The following is a 19,113-nucleotide window of genomic DNA, read 5'->3' on the forward strand; positions in this document are numbered from 1 at the left end:
CTTTTCTCTTCCTGCCCCTGAAGCCCTTCCCTGATACCGAAGGATTAATATCATGTGACTGGAAGGATACTTGGAGAGAATTCAGCAAAGCAGGCAAGGCAGCGCCCAAAAGATAAAGTGATGGAAAAATCTAGGAGTAAATGGAGTTGATGTCATTTATAGAAGACATATTTGTAGAACTGTCCAATAGAAACACATAATTAATAGCTCCTCAAATTCAAGCTGGAGCTGATGAATTAGGATGAATACACCTCCATCTGGGAATAATTAATAGTAATTTATAAACTCCTCAAGGAAAGAAGCTATGTCTTCACCTTCCTCAGTCAGTCCCCCGGGTGCCATAGAATCTGATTTGTTCATCTAGTCTTTCAGAATTTATTAAGTACTAGGTATTGTGCAAAGGCATTGGGAGACACTAAAGAAAAATAAGGCATCCTTACCCTCATGGAACCTAAAACATTTAGGAAGAGTGTAAAACAAGATAGAATGTAGTGTCTGCCCTCAGTAAGGGAGAATCAGAGAAACACGGGGCTCATTGGTGGGGAGCAGTCACTCGGGGTCCCCAATGCCGAGGGACAGACTCCACTCAAACTGGCTTAAAACACAAATGGGAGGTGTTGGCTCAGTCAACCACAAAGTGGAGAGCGTCATTAGGTTTAGGGTGACCAGGTGCTCCAATGACTCACCAGGAATCTGTCTTTCTCCACCGTTGGGGCTCCACCTTCCTCTGAGTTGGGACAATCTTAGGACAGTCTCTACCCCTGTTGTGGCAGACAGCTATGGCAGCTCCACATTTATGCCGTTCCACCTGAGTGATGGTGGCAGCAAAAGAATACGTCTTCCCAAGAATTCCAGCAAAACTCCTGGGGCATCCTCTGTTGGAGCAACTTTGGTAGCGCGCCCATCCATGAGTTAGTAAATTACTGTTGCCAGACAGGTGGAGCAGGCTTATGGGTGAGGTGCTGGTCATGCAGGGCTTCCCTGGAGCCCAAAAGGTAGAGTCAGGTCCACCCCAATCAGAGGACTCAGAGGGAGGGAGGAATGTTTCTCCAAATGAAAATCAGAGTTATCAGAAGAAGAGGCATGAATGCTGGGCACAGTGCTTTGAAGATATCCCAACAGCTGGCGGCAATCTATAAGGAATAACTGTGACCCCAGAGGACAGGTGGGTGTGGGGGTGGAGCTGAGGACTGGGGGACCTACGCTCCACAATGCTGCTGCTTGAATATGAAAAAGCCTCGTCCCAGGGGCATGGCTACTGCCACAGGGAGCTGGACAAACTGTTTCCCCGCCGTGCCCTCGCACACCTACTGGAGGAGAGAAGAGATTTTGACCAACAGCTCTCAGTTCCCAATACAAGGAGGACTTGACTAAGTCAGGGAGGTCTCCAACAGATGCTCGGAGGAGCAGACGATCGAGGCAACATCTGAAAGAAGACCAGGGACTAAACCAGGATAAGAGGGTGGTGAGGTGTCTGTGAGTTTCAACTTTGGGCTGGGGCGGCAGTGACCCCAAGAGACGTACGCGTGTACACACAGGCGGGTGTGGAAGGATTTACCCCAGAGCCTGCGCACTGTCACCTTGGGCTGGGACAGGAAGGGGAGAGGACGGAGAGTGTGAGCTCTTTCTTCATGTAGCAACATCATGTAACCTGACTCAGTGAACTTGCATTACTTCTGTAATATTTTAGTCCCACGAAATAAAGTAAGAGAGTTGCAGAAAATAGCATCTAATACAATAGATTTTTAGATCTAAAAGATCATTCCTAGAAGCTGAGGGAGGTAAAGTAACTTTCTTAAATATCATCCCGAACAATCACACACACATACACTGGGATTAGAATCCAAGTTGGTTAAAAAAAGCATGGGGGCCGGCCCTGTGGCTTAGCGATTAAGTGTGCGCACTCCACTACTGGCGGCCCGGGGTTCGGATCCCGGGCGCGCACCGACACACTGCTTGTCTGGCCATGCTGAGGCGGCGTCCCGCATAGAGCAACTGGAAGGATGTGCAACTATGATATACAACTATCTACTGGGACTTTGAGGAGAAAAAGGGAAAAAAAGGAGGAGGATTGGTAATAGATGTTAGCTCAGGGCTGGTCTTCCTCACAAAATAAAAAAAAAATATATATGATGTTTTATAACTGTCCCCAATCATCATTCATATTTTTTCCACCTTTTCTTTGGGAGAGTAATGGCTATTTCTCGAGCCTGTGCTGAGCGCCTGGCACTGGGTCAGGCCTGGAAGTCCAGCAACAAATGTGGCATCTGTGGGTTCTGGGCTTAGGGTTCAGTCCAGCTTTAATTCATTCATTAACGTCTGTCAACCCTCGAAGGCAACGGAAACAATAAGTATACTCTGTGTGTCCAGGTAAACTAGGAAAAGTTAGATTTGAAACCGTGCAATCATGGTTCCTTGGCTGTCCAGCATCCGGGTAGTAACTTGAGTAACTTTGCTGCTTTGATTCATTCCCTGGATGAAACGTGATAGAAAAAATCATTTCTACTTGAGACGGTACAACTGTCTCATTTAGCAGCAACTTTACCTTAAATTATCCATCTTTCAGTCGCTCTAGGTGGCTGATGCTGAGAGCAGTGTAAGCCCTAAATTACGAAGAAGGACAAGAAGTGTGGGATTCTCAAGTCCTGTGCAGGTGGCCTCCCCTGCACAGACAAGGTCGGCGTCGTCTTCCACGGGGCGTTTCAACTGTCTATTATAAGGAAACAAACACTACAGGAGACATATAAATCAAACTGTACCATGATCCCCGACTTTGTAAGATACTGAAGATTTTCCCATAGCTTTATTTGAAATTCTGAGGAAATAAGAGGCTGATTCAGGGAAATGATGGGGACAGAGAGGTGGAAGGACAGAGGCGCTTACTCAAACACTCTCATCTGAAATATCTGAGTTGTTGGCTGTATTTGAGCTGGGGAGAGACGGTTAGCTTTTTCTGGATCCATTTCTAATTTGATACTAGGAAAAGACAGATTTGAGCACAGATTTTTAAAAGCCAATTTCCCTTTAAAATGCCTTAGTTTTCCAGTTGAACGCTTCTGCTCCAGCATGAGCTAAGGAAAAGCGGTAAATTACACATTACTTGATAGGTCTTTGAACTTTCTAGCTGTAATTTACTGTGATGAAGCAGAAAAACACAGACCTATACTTCACTGGTCAGAAGGCTTTTGTATGGTTACTGATCCAATTTCATAATTTACTTTTATGGTACAAGAGACACCATGACAATCTGTCTCACTGATTATTTCTTGGCGTCAATGGAGACTTTTGTTTTCTCAAAAACAACCCTATCAGTCATTTAAAAAAATTTGGCCCTACATGCAGTTCTGGACCTAAAACGGTTCTGCACATCTGGCTTCTCTTCTCCCAGTGAGCTGCATCTTCAGAGGATTTTCTTTTTATTTTTTAATATTTGAGAGTAGCCTTCAGGTGCGGTTGGCAGGAGGCACATACATCTTCATATGTTGGAGAAACGAGAAGGTGGAGGGGTGACGAAGTGCTAATGAAGAAACAGGTCTGTCTGGAGCCAATTAATTAATTAAATTATTAATCCAGAAACATCTATTGAGTGCTTGCTGCATACAGACCCTGCACAAGGGGCTGGTGATTTGAAAGTGAGAAGATCGGTATTCCTGCTGGAACAGAAGTGAGGCTCAGGCAAGTCAATTACTAGTCTCACAAACACTGTTTGCCAATAGCTCTGCTCCCACTCTGACGAGAAGTTACACGGTCCTGGGAGATCCTCTAACAGAGACGCCTAACCTGGTCTGGGGCCCAAGAAGCCTTTCTCGGAGGGAAAGTGACATTCAAGCAGAGCCCTGAAAGACTAACAGAAGCCAGTGAAATGAGGGGTAGGGCGAGGAGGTGCAGACAGAGGGACATGGGTCAGAGGACCAGAGGCGACTCCAGTTCCCCACCTTCATGAAGCCGTTCTCCTCTGTCTGGTTGGCCATCTCATGTCTTCATCTGCGTGTCTAACACACACTCAGACTCACCAAGGACCGGACGGAGCTCTTGATTTTTTTCCTAAAACTGCTGTCCCCCTGTGTCTGTCATTTTAGCACTGCCATTTACTTAGTTGGTCAGATCTAAAACCTTGGGTGCCTGGCTCTCCGTTTGTTCTCACATCCACATTCAGTACCTTAGCAGATCCTGCTAGTTGTGCATGAACGCACCCCCGAACACCGCTGTCCTTCTGCCCCGCTGCCTCAGCCTGCACCTCGCCCCCCTCCCTGGGCCAGCGCACAAGCTCCCTGACCCCCCTCTCTGGCTCACTGTAGCACCTGCTCAGTCTAATCTGCAAGCCAGAGCTGAAGGGCAGCTTTCAATCATCCATCAGACCCTGGGGCTCCCCTACCCAAAACTCTGCAAGGGCTTCCTATGACATTTGAACTCCCACTCCTCTGGCTGTCCTGCCTCTCTGTTCCCACCTTGTGCCCTCTCCCCTTCCTTCGTCTGTCCCCAGCAGTCTCCTTGTTCCTCACAAGGTGCAGCTCACGCCCCAAGCCCTTCCTTCTCACCCTTCCCCTGGGGCTGTGCGCACTGCTCCTCCCTTCTGTTCAAAGGTGTCCTCGGAGAGGCTGTCCTGACACCCCACCCAAAACAGCACCTGGGCCACTGGAACCCTCGCCTGCTCCATTTTTCTTCATAGCTCTTATCTCCACCTGACCTTGTGTCGTGGATTCCACATCCATTCGGTTTATTGAGGGCGTGGGCCTAGCCCTTCTGAGTATTTCTCTAGCACCTCAACAAATATCCGTGGAACGGATGCTGAACGCCAGTGTGGCTGATACCGGTGCCCAGGGAGAGGGGTGTACGGAGTGGGGCAGGGAAGGGGTGCTTGTAGAGTGCACAGAGCGTCATCGGCTGTCTTAAGAAGTTTGAGCTTTTTCCCAGGAGAAGTGAGAAGCCATTGAGGATTTTAAGAAGGGAAAGTGATACAACCTGATTTACATTTAAAAAAATTTTCAATGAAACTGTGACCCTGAATGTGTTCTTGAACCCAGGAACAGGGTCAATGGACCTGCCATTGACGGATGCATTTTTAGTTCCTCCGTGTAACGGTGTTAACAAAAATCACCTGTGTGAGATTAAAAATAACTCCTATAGTGAAGAGTAACCTGATATTACACATTTTTAGTCTAGAGGGGCATTACTGCTATACGACTTTTAGAATAAAACATTATTTTAAAATAAAATTTTATTATTGCCAAACAAAATGTATTTCCCTTTACTTTCATATATTATGTTAAGCCTTGATAGACTTCATTTCCTTTTATCCTCGTAAAGACAGTAATTGAAACAGAATGCCTACCCTGAGTTAGAGGATAAAAAAAATTAAAAAAAAAATTTCAGGGTTTTTTGAATGGAGCCTGCCTACAGCCCAGCACTGCATTTTTCAAACGTTATTCTATAGACTAACGTTTCCCAAGACATCCAGTTTTATGTAAACGGGATTCTGGTGCCAGACAAGTTTCAGAAGGGAGGGAGGGAGTGAAGCTGTGTCTTCAATGCAGGATTTCCAGCGCCTGTAACTTGCTAATGTGACTCTGAGTCCCCAGGGTGGGGACATCCCCAGGCCCCTTTCCGCAGATCACCTCTCTGCAGAACGCGGCTGCGGAACTCCCGGGGGACTCAGGCACGAGGACCTTGTATAGGCACAGGGGACAAGCAGGCGGCTTCGTGGGTGCGACCTGCGCCGCCCGGGCCCGGGGCTCGGGAGGAGCCCTGCGTCCCGTTTAGTGCTCTGCGCGCACCATCCTGAATTTTTTCGCACGTGTTTCGCGTCTCTGAACCAGGGTTTTGCAGACGAAGCGCGAAGGCGCAGCGGCGCGGCGCGAGCAGGGAGCGCACAGCCCCGAGGCCGCACGTGCGCCGCAGTGCAGGCCCGCGGCGCGCACGCGCACTGGGCCGCGGAGGCTGGGCTCCGGTCCACCCTGACCGCCGCCTCGGATGCAGCCGCAGAGCCGCAGCAGCGGCCGCAGGACCTGGGTCGCGGGAGGGAGGAGGGCTGCTGGGGGCGCGGCGGGACCGGGTGGTCCTGCGGCCTCCGCACGACGTCCACGTTCAGGCCTGCGCGCGGGACAGGCCCTGCGGCCCCGGCGCCCAGCTGTGCAGCAGATCGCGCGGACACCGCGCCCGTGGGTAGCCCCGTGAAGCGTGTCAGGGAGTTGGCAGAATCCTTCCAAGACTGTGGAATCTCTGGTTTGAAAACTCCCGCAACATGGCACAGCGAGACTGTGTCCGTAGGTTAGGAGGGAAATGAGGTGAACGGATCGCACGGTCACTGGAAAACCGCGCAGTCGTCGTGTAAAACTGCGGATGAGCCGATTATCAGGGCGAGACCATTGTTGACGTTCCTCGAGGCTGAAGACGCGGTGGCAGGATGCGGCCAGGGCGCTTTGAACTCACTAGTCGAGAAGCCGCTCCCGGTTTCCTGCACAAACTCCGAAAGTTACCAGAAACGTCAGAGGAAACGTGAAAACGCCGTCGTATGTGACATTTACGACTGAATTCAGACCGACAGGAAACTGATTTGTGGGAAGAATTAAATCTTTCTGGAAAACTGCTCCACAGGAATCATTACTCTAGATGTACTAAAATTTATATTTTGAAATAATTTATCCCGGTGTTGTCACAGTCTGTAAAGTCTTCTTAACAGCTCTAGTAGCAGCAGCAGCAGCAGAAAGATCTTTCTCAAAATTAAAAATTATCAAATTATTTGTGATAATCATTTGCCAAGAGTGACTGACAGCACTTTCAGTTACATCAATCAAAAAGGAGGTTGCTAAAAGTATACTTTTAATGACCTAATAAATGAACTTTCAGCAATCCAAGCCAGAACTTTTACAATCAAGATATAAAATATTATTTTTCATTTTATTGTATAAAATTATGACACCAAAATGGTATTTTTTTGCAATTTGTAAGTTTATACTGGTACTCATATCACTATTATCCTTATTATGTTTTATAAGTATTAACATGTTTCTTAAGGGAAAACCTTATGATTTTGTGCTTTTAACTGTACTTTTTTCCTGCTCTTTGAATAAGGGGTTTCATGTTTTCATTTTGCACTGGGCCGGGCAAGCTGTAAAGCCAGGCCTGGGTACCAGACATGAAACGGTGAAACAGTTGTCCATGCTCCCGTCCCCGAGGGGTGTTTGGGGTGTGTCACAGGAAGTGTCAGGGTGGTGGGCAAATGCACTGTTGGTTTTGGGTCTGGATTCTGTTGCAAAAGATACACGTTCCACCAAACAGGCTTTAAAATCCTTCCCATCTTCGTAGCAGGCTAGAACCTAGAGGCAAAGCAGGCCAGGGGCAGAGAACAGAGAAGACACAAGGGGAAGTGACACATCCACGTTGTCAATAGAATTATCTGGGGCAGGTTTCCTTTAATTAGAAAAGTCACAGTCAGCTCCTGATAGGGGATCTCTCCAATACTTCAAAAGAATCCCCCAAATAGGAAGAGGCATCTTTAGAACTGGGTACTTCCCAAATGTTAAGAGGATAACTTTTACCTAAAGCCTGAGACTAGGTGAGGTGGGACTTTTGGTGTGTCCTTATGAAAGCTGTGTGGAGTGTCGTGCACATGGTCACGGCGTGGCAGGGTTGGTGGAGATGGCACCAATGTTGGAAGGGACAACTTGTCTGGAGAGATGAGAGGGCACCACAGTGTGAAGGACCTAAGAGGCCACGCTGTGGATTTTGGGCTTTATTGTAGGGAACTGGATGGTCCTACAATTCTGGAAGCTAAATGCACTGTTTTTTCAATAATCTTTCTGCAGATGCTATGGCATAGGATGAATAGTTTCCCACGGCACATTTGAACAATAGTTTACTGAAGAGAACTATTGATTGATGATGTCATTTTTGTGAATTGGGAGGTGCGTTGAAAATTATAGCTTCCCTACTTTGTGAGGAATTTTCACAGGTCATTTCCCATAGAAAAAATTGGCCTGTGTCTTTGTTCTAAGAAAGCTCCACGGCTACACAGATGCTTTATGGCTTGTTTCACTCCCTTTGATGAATTGATGAAGTACTTTGAGCTGGCAGCAGAGCAAGAGCCCAGCCTAACAATGGGCCGGAATGATAAGATGAGTAATTTTGATATCATGATTTCACCTTGACGAATGTTGTCCCAGACATGATATAACATAACAGATCACACAACCCCAGTGACTACTGATAAACTGTATTTTTAACGTGACCAACATTGAATTTAAAAATCCAGGTGTAAAGAACAGGACAGGACCTGTAACCCAAGACACTTAGACAAATTTAGGGGCATGTCCTAAGAACTTAACCATCAAATTTGCAAAAATTACTATATTATTTAATTTTTCACATAATGCAATAAAGTATAACTTAAAACTATAATGCGACATCTTCAGAGTTTAATTCAACTTTTCATTCTAAACTTCTATATAATATTTGGCCAAGAACCACTCATTTTTTCATGACCATGACCCGCACCAGAAGTTGGCTTTCTTTTCAGGACCATATTCCATCAAGAAACAAAACTTTATCACTTCTTAGGAAATGCTAAGTAAATGACAATGAGCAGACAAGAAGAGACAGAGTGAAATGCTTATATAATCAGGCAGTTGACATAAAGGAAAAAAGAGAACCATTTTTTGTAAAAATTGCAGATTCAGATGATTATTCTTTTACTATAAGAAACACCATGATTCAACTGTGATAATAAAAGGCAGCTAATTCTGGTTTCATGGTGAAACAACAGGGAGTGGTAAATAGTGCAGCAAACTGGAGTACATGTCCACTAATTCTTGCCACACAGGAACTTTTTAAAGAGAAGCTATAAATATTTTTTCTTTCTTCTTTCTTTTTTAAAAATATGTGATTCTCTCAGTTTTTAAACCTTGGCTGAATTTTTAAATGCCATATAGACCAAACAAAATATGTCAGCAGGTGGATTAACCCCTGAGTCTCCAATGAGTGAACTGGTAAGGACATATAATCAAGTTCCATTGAGTGTTCTCCAGAGAGGGCGGACGGGAGGCAAGGGGAGGAGGGGGAGAGATGGAGAAAGGGAGCCTGAGCTCAAAACGTCTTATTAACAGGGGTGAGCAATCCACGTTCAGAGGCCTGGCTGTGCCAGGCTGACCAGCCACAGCACACCTGCCTCACCACTCATGGGGTTCACATTAGTTTCTCAGCAAAATTAAACATCACCGCAGAACTTTGGGGTGATTTAAGGCCAGTGGACTGCATCTACAAAATGCCTTGTGTCTATTACATCTTCATTTTACTGATGAATTACTTTACAAAAAGCAAGGACAAAACCAAAGGCTGTTTCTTAGTTTAAGGATGGGGAGAGTTAACTCACATCAGTGTCAAACTACAGCATTTTCTTGATGGAGCAATACTTGTTGTAATTTTTACATGAATTGTTGGGATCACAGACTAGAGAACAAGTGAATTGTTCTAGTGAGCTTTGGAAATGTGGAGAAACACTCATGAACAGTGAGTGTCCATGAGAGCGGTTTTCCTTACTAATTGCCAGAGCCTGGGTAATTACTAATGCAGTGCGACTCTGCTGTGCCCTTGTTCTGTGGAGCTAAGGAGGCTCACAGCGGGCAGAAGTCCCCGGGCTTTTCCGTGTTTCGTTCCCTTTTCTCCCCGCAGAAGGTGCAAATCTCACTGCCGTCTCTCTAATGAATACAATTTTCAGTCCAGGGGCTTTCGGCAAGCTCTCTTCGGTCCTGAAGATTTTGATGGCTTGTTTCATTTCACTTTATTAACACACAAAAAAGTCTTTGAATAGTTAAAATGTATTGAGCCTCAGTATGTTACTACTGTTCCTAGGTACTTATAAATACCATGTTGAATCCACATAAAAACACCAAAAGATTTATTTACAATCTCCATCTTTCTCCTAGAGGAAAATGAGCCTCAGAGCAGAACATTTCTGAAAGCCACAAAGCTAGTTGGTGGCTGAGCCATGATTTGAACCCAGGTTTTCCTGACACCAAAACCTGGGTTCTTTCCATTGTACAACACTGTCTCTCCATTTACTCAATGCTTTTCTGAGCCCAGTAGTCTGGACTCCAGTGGAGCTGGAACGAGACCTTGAAGGAGTGAACAGCGGGTCAAAGACCCGGAGAAGGGCATGGGCTAGACCCGTTTGAGAAACAGAGAAAACCAGAGTAGCCAGTGTGCTTCCTGTGTGCCAGGCCCTCCACTGAGGTCGCTGAATTCCTTATTTCTCTGAATGCTTGCAGCAACCATTAGAGGCTGGGACTTGTATCAGTCTGGGCTCCAGCAGGAAGCAGGTAACACAGTGGATGACAATCTATTTACAGAGGTTTAGGGAGAGTTAGGTAACCAAAGCGGAAGGGTGATGCACCCGGGGCTAGTAGCGTGGGAGCTAGCCTCCCCCCCCTCCCCGGGTTGGAAGGGGCAGGAATGGAGCTATTGATGAGACACTGGGCCAGCCCAAGCCATGGCGAGAAGCCACCAGATTGAAATGTAGCCTTGGGGAGAGGACCACAGCGACCGTCCCACCTCGTCCCCACAGTGATGGGGGAAGCAGACACCCCTGGTCCTTCGACTTCCTGTCATTGCCCCATTAACAAAACCGAACCAGGAACCCGGCTGGAACACTGGATTAGAAGTCAGCCTCCCAGGGCCCGGGACCAGGTGGAGAAGGCTGGAAAATGGATCTGGAGAGGTAAAGAAAATTTTGTACAGGACTATTGTCATCTCCATTTTACAGGAGAGGAAACTAAGGCTTTTACTGATTCTAAGACACATTTTTTTTTTTTCTCATTTTAACATCTCTGAAATGGAGATGTGCTATACAGTCAATATAGTGTCATAGTTTAATTGGCAGCATTTTTTGTTCTTTCTTAGTGTCACATGAGGTAAAAGTGTGTTTCACAATTAATGGAGTCCTTTATTTTGTGAAATATGGTAACCAGTCTAAGATCAGGCAGCTAGAAAATGACAGACTGTCACCCAAACGTGGAGAAACCCTTTGCTTTCCTAATTTTCCTCCCGCTTTCTCCCTCTTTCTTTCTCCATCTCCTTCCTCTCTCCCCCTTCTTTCACAGAAGTGCATCTTGCTTCTCTAGAATGCCTCCTTTTTTTTCACTTTTTATTATTTTATTGACATCATGTTAGTTTGTAACATTGTGTAATTTCAGTTGTACATTATTATTTATCAGTATTCTGTATAGACTGCATCGTGTTCACCACCAACAGTCTAGTTTTTATCTGTCACCATACACATGTCCCCTTTACCCCTTTCGCCCTCCCCCGACCCCTTCTCCTCTGGTGAACATCAATCTGTTCTCTTTATCCATGTGTTTGTTTATCTTCCATATATGATTGAAATCATACAGTATTTGTCTCTCACTGTCTGTCTTATTTCGTTTAACATAGTACCTTTAAAGTCCATCCATGTTGTCACATGATTTTGTCTATTTTGTATAGCTGAATAGTACTCCATTGTATATATATATATACCACATCTTCTTTATCCAATCATCAGCTGATGGGCACTTGGGTTGCTTCCACATCTTGGCTGTTGTGAATAATGCCACAGTGAACATAGGGGTGCAGATATCTTTTCCAATTAGTGTTTTTTTATTTATTTGTTTGTTTGTGTGTTTTTGCTGAGGAAGATTGGCCCTGGGCTAACATTCGTGCCCATTTTCCTCTATTTTGTACATGGGACGCCGCCACAGCATGGCTTGGTAAGCAGTGTGTAGGTACACTCCTGGGATCCGAACCTTCGAACCCCGGGTCACTGAAAGGAAGCGCACGAACTCAACCACTACACCACCAGGCCAGCCCCTCTAACTCGTGTTTTGATGTTCTTTATCAAGCTCACGGTTGACCCTGCTCCGTAAGGCTCTTCACGGGGGCGTGGTCAGCAGACTCTGAAGCTGTGAGGGGCAAGGCTGAGGCGGCTTATTCACCAGGATGGGGTCTTCTCACATGCTTTCCAGCTGACCCACAGTTCAAGGCGACTCAACACTACTCTCTGTCACTGGTCATTGAGATTTTACTGTGTTTACAACTGGAGATCTTGCTTTGGAGATGTGTGGCTCTATTCCCAATTCTCTTTCATCTGCTGTGAAGCTTTGGCTCGCTCTGGCCTGGGCATACGAGTTCTTAGCTTATCTGCAGAACAAACTCCGAAGTGTAAGGCAGCTGTAGTGCAACCCTTAGTACAGACTCTATTTTAACACTTCATCATCTGGAGTTATCAAATGGATGATGTCTTTGTCAATTGAGGTAAATTTAGCAAATATAATTTAAAAAATGCTTTAAAAGCTCTGGTGACTCTCAATTGCACGTAGAATGAAAATTCGACTCCTGGGCTGTTCACCGGATCATCCTGACTCCGGGCTTTCTCCGCCTCTCTGGCTGTGTCCCGAAGCCCTGTTCCCTCCCGGCCCCTGCCTCTCCCAGGTGCACAGCAGCCCCTCTCCTCTCCTTGAGTCACACATCCCACCGTCCCAATTCTGTCTTCCAAACCAGTGGTAAACATTCTATTTTTCACTTGCTTCCAGTTGCTTGTGACCAGGAGGGAGTTGATCCAGGAAACGAAGGGCAGAACATTTCTTTTCTCAATGCACGAAGCATTCAGTTCTCATGTGACTTTCCTTTGAAGAGACAGAAAATTGAATTATAATCCAAGAAGCTCCCTTAATCTCGTTATTTACGAATTTGTGATTCTCTGATTTTCAGCCTCCTTGCGCTGTCCCCAGCCGTGGTGACATCATCCTCAGGTGCCTCTGAGAATTCCTGCTTCCCTCCTGCCTCCGTGGGCCCACCAGACTCTCCCCACTGACACTCGGACCAGTAATTCCACCACTCCTGGACGACAGCGCATGCTCTCAGGGTTCCGACTAGGGCATTTTAACCGTAGTCGCATCTCCTCGGCTTTCGAGAGCCACAATCATAGCCTCCACGTGAAGGTCTTCCCATGTTGCTTGGTAGCACACACTCACTGTCAGAATTCGAGTGCACTTGCCAAGCCAGCTTCTTTTTACACACAAAGGAACACACTCCCACATCCCTATCTGTGGGGAAAACGAGCACATTCGTCCATAGAAAGCACATAGTACATTATACAGTCAAGAGTTTTTTGTTGCTGTTTTTCTCTTATCCTTTGGCGAAGAGAACAAACCAAGAAAAACGCTGCATGCAGCAAGTACTGATGTGGCTGAGGCTTCAGTGATGCTTTGATTAAGACCCCTAGGGCTGTGGGCTGGAAGTGTACGGATAGAATCGGGATACTGGGAATCTTTAAATGGTCGACATGCTAAGAAGTCACGTGAAATATACACATGCCCGGTTTCCATGTGGCCAACAGTCTTGTCAGGGAAAGGGCATGAAATGTATTTCAAGATCTGTTAAAATAATGGTTCTGAAAATCAACCTGCTGGTTCACCAGGTATTTGGTTTTGGGGAGAAATGTGCACCTCCTAAATGATAGAACTGTCCCTGACATTAAACATAAATGGAAAGAGAGACAATATTTTGAAAATTGTTTCAGTCAGTTTACAGTACCCCCCCTTCCATCTTCTCATCCTACCACCACGATTGTCTGTGTCGCAGGGATCACGGGCCTCGGGACACAGAGATGACCCAGTGGGCTCCCAGAATCACAGGAGCCTAAAGGACAAGGAGGCATGGGTGGAAAAGGACAGAGAGCGAGATGCCAAGGATGCAGCCTGCGCTCTCCCGGGGGCCCCGAAGAGACAGCTGACCTGTCGTGCAGGGGCCCAAGCATGGTCTGCTCTCAGCTGCCACTCCTGAACAAGTCCCCAGTCGCTGCACTGCACCCACCTAGCTGTGCATTTGGCTCCCAGCGTGCGCAACTCCTCAGTGCCTTTATTCAGCTAGTCTGCATGCGGGAAGGGCTAGAGGTATCCGGGGACACGAGGCGAGAAGCACAACCTGGAACCAGAGGGCCAATGTGGAATTCTAGAAAATCCCAGTAATAAACTGCCCAAGATCTCGTTGGTTATTAATGTGTTCTTTGTGTTACAGTGTTTCTAACAGAAAGCTGTGTGCTTTCCGCTCATCAAATTAAAGCCTAAAATCCGTGTGTTGTTCCTGGACACTTTGTTGAACGAGTTGTGTCTCTGAAACCCTGGGAGCCCCTCCTTTGTTGGATTTGTGCTACAGAGAGTTAGACTTTGATGACAAGGTGTGCTACTTCCTATGCGCATGCTGTCTTAAAAAAAGACAAAAATCGTTTCTAAGGCACTGTTGTCTATGGCTGTATAACAAATTATCCCGAAACTTAGCGGCTAACTCAATAATAGACATTACTTCACATGGTTTCTGATTCAGAACTTCTGGAGCAGCTCAGCTGGTGGCTCTGGGTCAGGGCGTCTCTTGATGTTTCGGTCAAGAAGTTGGCAGGGCTACGGTCATCCGGAGGTTTGACTGGGGCTGGAGGATCCACTCCCAGGTTGGTCACTCACGCGGCCGGCCTGTTGGTGCTGGCTGTCGGCAGGACGTTTCTGGTCTTCAAGACGTAGACCTCCTCCCTAAGGCTGTCCAAGCGTCCTTAATATACGGCAGCTGGCCTCCCCCAGAGATCAAGGCAAATGATCCCAGAAATTGAGATGGAAGCCACAATGTCTTTTATGACCTAGCCTTGAGAGTCCCAGACCATCATTTCCACAACGCCCTGTTGGTTGCTCAAGTCAGCCCTATTTATTGTCGGGGGGGCTGCCTAAGAGCATCTTGAAAGCTGGTTACCACAGCACACATTAATTCATTCATTAATACATTGATCAAATCCCCTGAGTGTCTCTTATGTGAAGGTATCTGTGCTGGGCTCTGGCAGTCACTGCAAATTTTTATTATTTACTTAAGTATTTTTAGAACCTACTATGTGCTGGGTGCTCTTCTGTGCACTGAGGATTTTGCAAATAACAAAATAGATCAAGTTCTGCTTCCTTGCAGCTTACATTTTAGTTGGGATGGTGAGGAACAGAGAATAAACAAATAAATGTATAATATGTCAGGCAGTGATGTCTATAAACAAAGAGCAAATTAAGAGACACTGATAGGCACGTAGGTCCTATTTTATATGAGTGATCAAGGAAGGTTTCTGTGATGAGATACCATTTGCCAAAGACCCTCCCTAAGTTGGGGGTAGGAGAAGGATACTGCCTCCTACATGCCAGGTCCTAAAATAACTGATGGTTCTTTGCATGAGTCCGTAAGTGAGAAGTTTAGACTCTAAAGCATAGTCATTAATCAGAAGATTTTCTCTTTGAAGTCCCTTTACCTTCTACTTTCTACTCAAGACTACATTTATCAGTTGTGGCAGAGGTGGCTGGTTGTCTACCAGAAACGCATGCTCCCCTTCCATAGAATGGAGTTATCACAGGAGGGGCCGCCCTGTCATTGGCGGCATCCCCAGCCTCCTCCCGTCTCACACCCTCCACACATCCAGAGGTGGCCTGGTGACAGCCCTCACCAATGGAAGTGAGCAGAGCTGACGGAGCCCGTGGGATGGAGACCTGAGAAAACAGGTGAGTTCCAAGTCCGGAAGAGATCTCAGAGACCCCGGGGGTGACTCACCCACAAGATGGAGGGGCCTGGTTTCCTGCACATCCCCCACATGAGGAGCACTCGCTGGGCTGCCTGTGAGCAGGGAATAAGCACCCCTGAAGTGGGGGATATTTGCTTCTTTGAGCAATCAGCAGTCTCGTTCAGTCATAAAGAGCTGTTGCCTGCGCTGGTCTTGGAGCCATTTGCTGGTGACTTTTTTCCTTCAACTTTTCAAATGTCTGAAGAGAACTAGAGATGCCCTCCCTCTCGCCCCTACCCCATCTCCATCTCAGGAGGCACAGACAAAAAGGAAAAACGGTAAGATGGCAAAAGCCCAAGACCCACAGCCTGCTCCCCCAGATTGTCCAGGGGAGCCCTGACATTTGCCCTAATCCCTCTCTTTTCCTCCCTCTAAAGTCAGGGGAAATAATGAAAGGAGTAATTGACTGGGGCTAGCAAAACACACAGGACCCTGGAATTGACTCGGTTCTAACACAAATTGTGCTGTGTGAACTTACACAGTGTCCTAACCTCTCTGGGCCTCAGTTTCCACCATGTGAGGTGAGAAGTTTAGATTGAAAACCTCCAAGTTGTTCTACAAATAAAATTTAAAATGAAGATAATTCCAACGCTTTTAAAAGAAGACCAGACAAATGTAACACTATATTCTTTTCCCTCTTTAAGGGTAACTTAGCTAACTGTTTCTAATAGCTTATTTTAAGAAAGGCACTGCATTCGAGATTGTGAGGAAGAAAATAATAACCATTACTTGGCTCTGGGAAAGCATGTGTGAAGAATGGAAAACTGAAACAATGTATCGATTAATGACTATCCAGCCTCTCGGTTAATAAAAGAAGGAAAAAGTCCTGGAAAAAGTACAACTGACATCCTAGAAGTCAGTCTGGGTCTGGGTTCTGACCCAGAACTTGAACACGTGTCAAGCGTTTGCTCCGGGTGGAGGGAAGGCGGGGGTGCTGGGCTGGGACAACCAACTGTTGCGACATCACTCTCCTGGCACATCCTGGGATGTCACTTAGCCCAGGCTCCCCTGTGGGCCTTAGATTCCTTGCAAAGTAGTTCAGACTTCAGACCAGATAAGAGTCTTGGAGTGGCTTAAAGCCTCACCACTTCTGTGAATTCTCCGGATCAGCAGAGAATCGTGGCATTATCCAGGGCTGTGATGAAAGCAAGAAGGAAGGACCCAGAGCTGTCCTTAGACCCAGGTGGATGGGGTGACAGGGCAAAAGGGCCCCTCCTGGACCCCCCCATAGAGGACCCCCACACGGAGGACTGCACGGGCAGCCATCTCCTGACTGTGTCCCTGCCCTCAAAGCAGTGAAGGGGACGTGCCCCAGAGCCATTGTCCCTTAGCCTTCCCACTGTGCTCTGGAGAGGGCAGACCCCAGAGTCCCTGCACATAGGCTCTGAGCCCGCACCCAGGCCTGGGAGGCCTCTTGCCTGGTCTGCCCTCCTGAGTCTGGCCCGTCTGCCGGTGTGTCCCCGTGGGCCGAGATTTGGCCAAAGCGTGGCTGTTTTCAGGACTGTGGCAGAGCCTGCCCATGCCGGCCCAGGTGGCCCCACACGTGGGGGCGTGACCCCTCGTGGGGTAAGACAGGATGGGATGAGCCACCCCCGGCTGGAGGCCAGGTTCCAGCATGAGACCTTGAGGAATGGGAGAACTCAAACTTCAAACCTTACCTTCCAGATCATTTTGAAGGTTTGTTTGTCAAGGTAACAACTCAGAACCTGTTTTATCTAATCGATTGTTAGCTTAGTTTCTGTTAAGTATTTGACACGTGATATCTGGACCTCTGTTTGCATTCCTGCCCCAGGCTCCCCAAATGTTCTGAGTGCGCTGAGTGACCAGCTTCGCACGAGAGCACAGAAGGAAGTCGGACGGTGCGTTTGCCCCAAAGCACTTACCTGATCCCCTCGCCTGCACCGAGGCCCCTTCACCTCCCTGATCGCACAAGGTGTGTGTGCGACCTGCTTACACTGACAAGAAGACCTTATCGGTTCCATGCTAACAGTGTTCAATAAACAGCAGTGGTCACTTGTGTGATAGTCAACCCCTGCTGAGTCCATTTCCCTGTGGTCACTTAGACACATTGTCTCAAACTGGTGGTTCCATCCAGCGTCCAGAGGTTCCCTCAGCTGGGAAATGCTTACATCTAGTCTGAATCCTCACATTCCTGCCTCTCAACTCGGTCTTACACTAATCAACTCTGAGGCAGCTGTTCAGGCAAATTCTCCTGTGGGGTCCAGTCAAGGGATCCTTTTTATGCAGCTGCTAGAATGCCGAGGTCGGTTTCAATGGAGGTGAGAGGTGAGCGTGGACTCTCACACGAGTGTAGACCTGTCACTACAGCTTTCACTGAGAGTGGGTCTCCTGTGTAGATGCTTCAGTTACAGCCCAGTGAGCTTTCGTCGTCCTGTAATCAGCGCTCTGCACACGTCTAAGTCTTTTGGGGAGTTTTTGGGTGGGCTAAAGCAGGCTGGAGGGTAACATCCACACCGGCTGTGCTTTTCCCCTTGACAGTCAATTCTGAGGCCTTTTAAGCACAGGACTGAGTGAATGACAACAGCAGACAGTGTTCGGTCCTTTGTGGCTCATCTGAGCGATTGAAACTTCCCCCAAAGCTCCAGAAAGGTGCTGATCTGCAGGGGCGGCAAACTCACCCACCCATGGGAGGGACGGAGCTGAAGGGATTTAGTTAATGGGAGATCATTCAAGCCCATATTTCACCTCTTGTCATTTGTATTCACATTTTTTTTAAAGCACTGTGTGGTAAACAACCCTGGTCGGACTGGTTTGCACCCAGTGCCTTGGGGGTGACCTCCATGGTCTGATTTATGATTTCCAGCACACTAAGTTCTTTTTGTCTTACATAGCTGCTTATGTGAATGGAACAATGCTTGAAATTCCACCATTACACAGGCATTCCTTTAGATTAAGCAATCTGTCTCTCCATACACTTCAGAAAAGAATGAAAGAATACGTCTGTTAAAGCCTAGTGCCTTTATATCAAGAGTTTTTTCCTCCATGAGAGTTTTGGGGCCCTGATGTGGAAGGAGGGTACAATTTCTACAAAGAAGGGCAAAAGGGGATTGGGAAACAGAAATGATGTTCTCCAAAAACCTCCCATATTTATTCAGCTATGACCTGTCAAGCATTTTTAAAGAGAGTATCTCCTTTGTTTCTCTGCAAACATTGTGATTCAGGGATCAGAATTCTTGTTGTCCATACGAGGAAATGACCTAGGGGTAGTTAACAGGCTTCCCAAAGACCATATGGTGATAAGATGCGACTAGGACTTAAATCTAGATCCTGCTGTTCCGAGGTTTAAGCTCCTTCTGCTGCATTAGTGTCTCCTGACTCTCAGGGTCCTTCAGGAGGTCTGTGACCATCTCTGCTGTGAGCAATCACAGCTCCAGTGAACCGAGCACCCTGTGTGTGATGAGCACCTGGGCCCTCGAGCCAGGTGGTCTGGGCGTAAGTCTCAGTTCCAGCAATTACTGATTGTGTAATTTTGGGTGAATTACTAA

This window comes from Ceratotherium simum, chromosome 17, assembly GCF_057802395.1.
Source record: "Ceratotherium simum simum isolate JZ-2026a chromosome 17, ASM5780239v1, whole genome shotgun sequence".
NCBI lineage: Eukaryota > Metazoa > Chordata > Mammalia > Perissodactyla > Rhinocerotidae > Ceratotherium > Ceratotherium simum.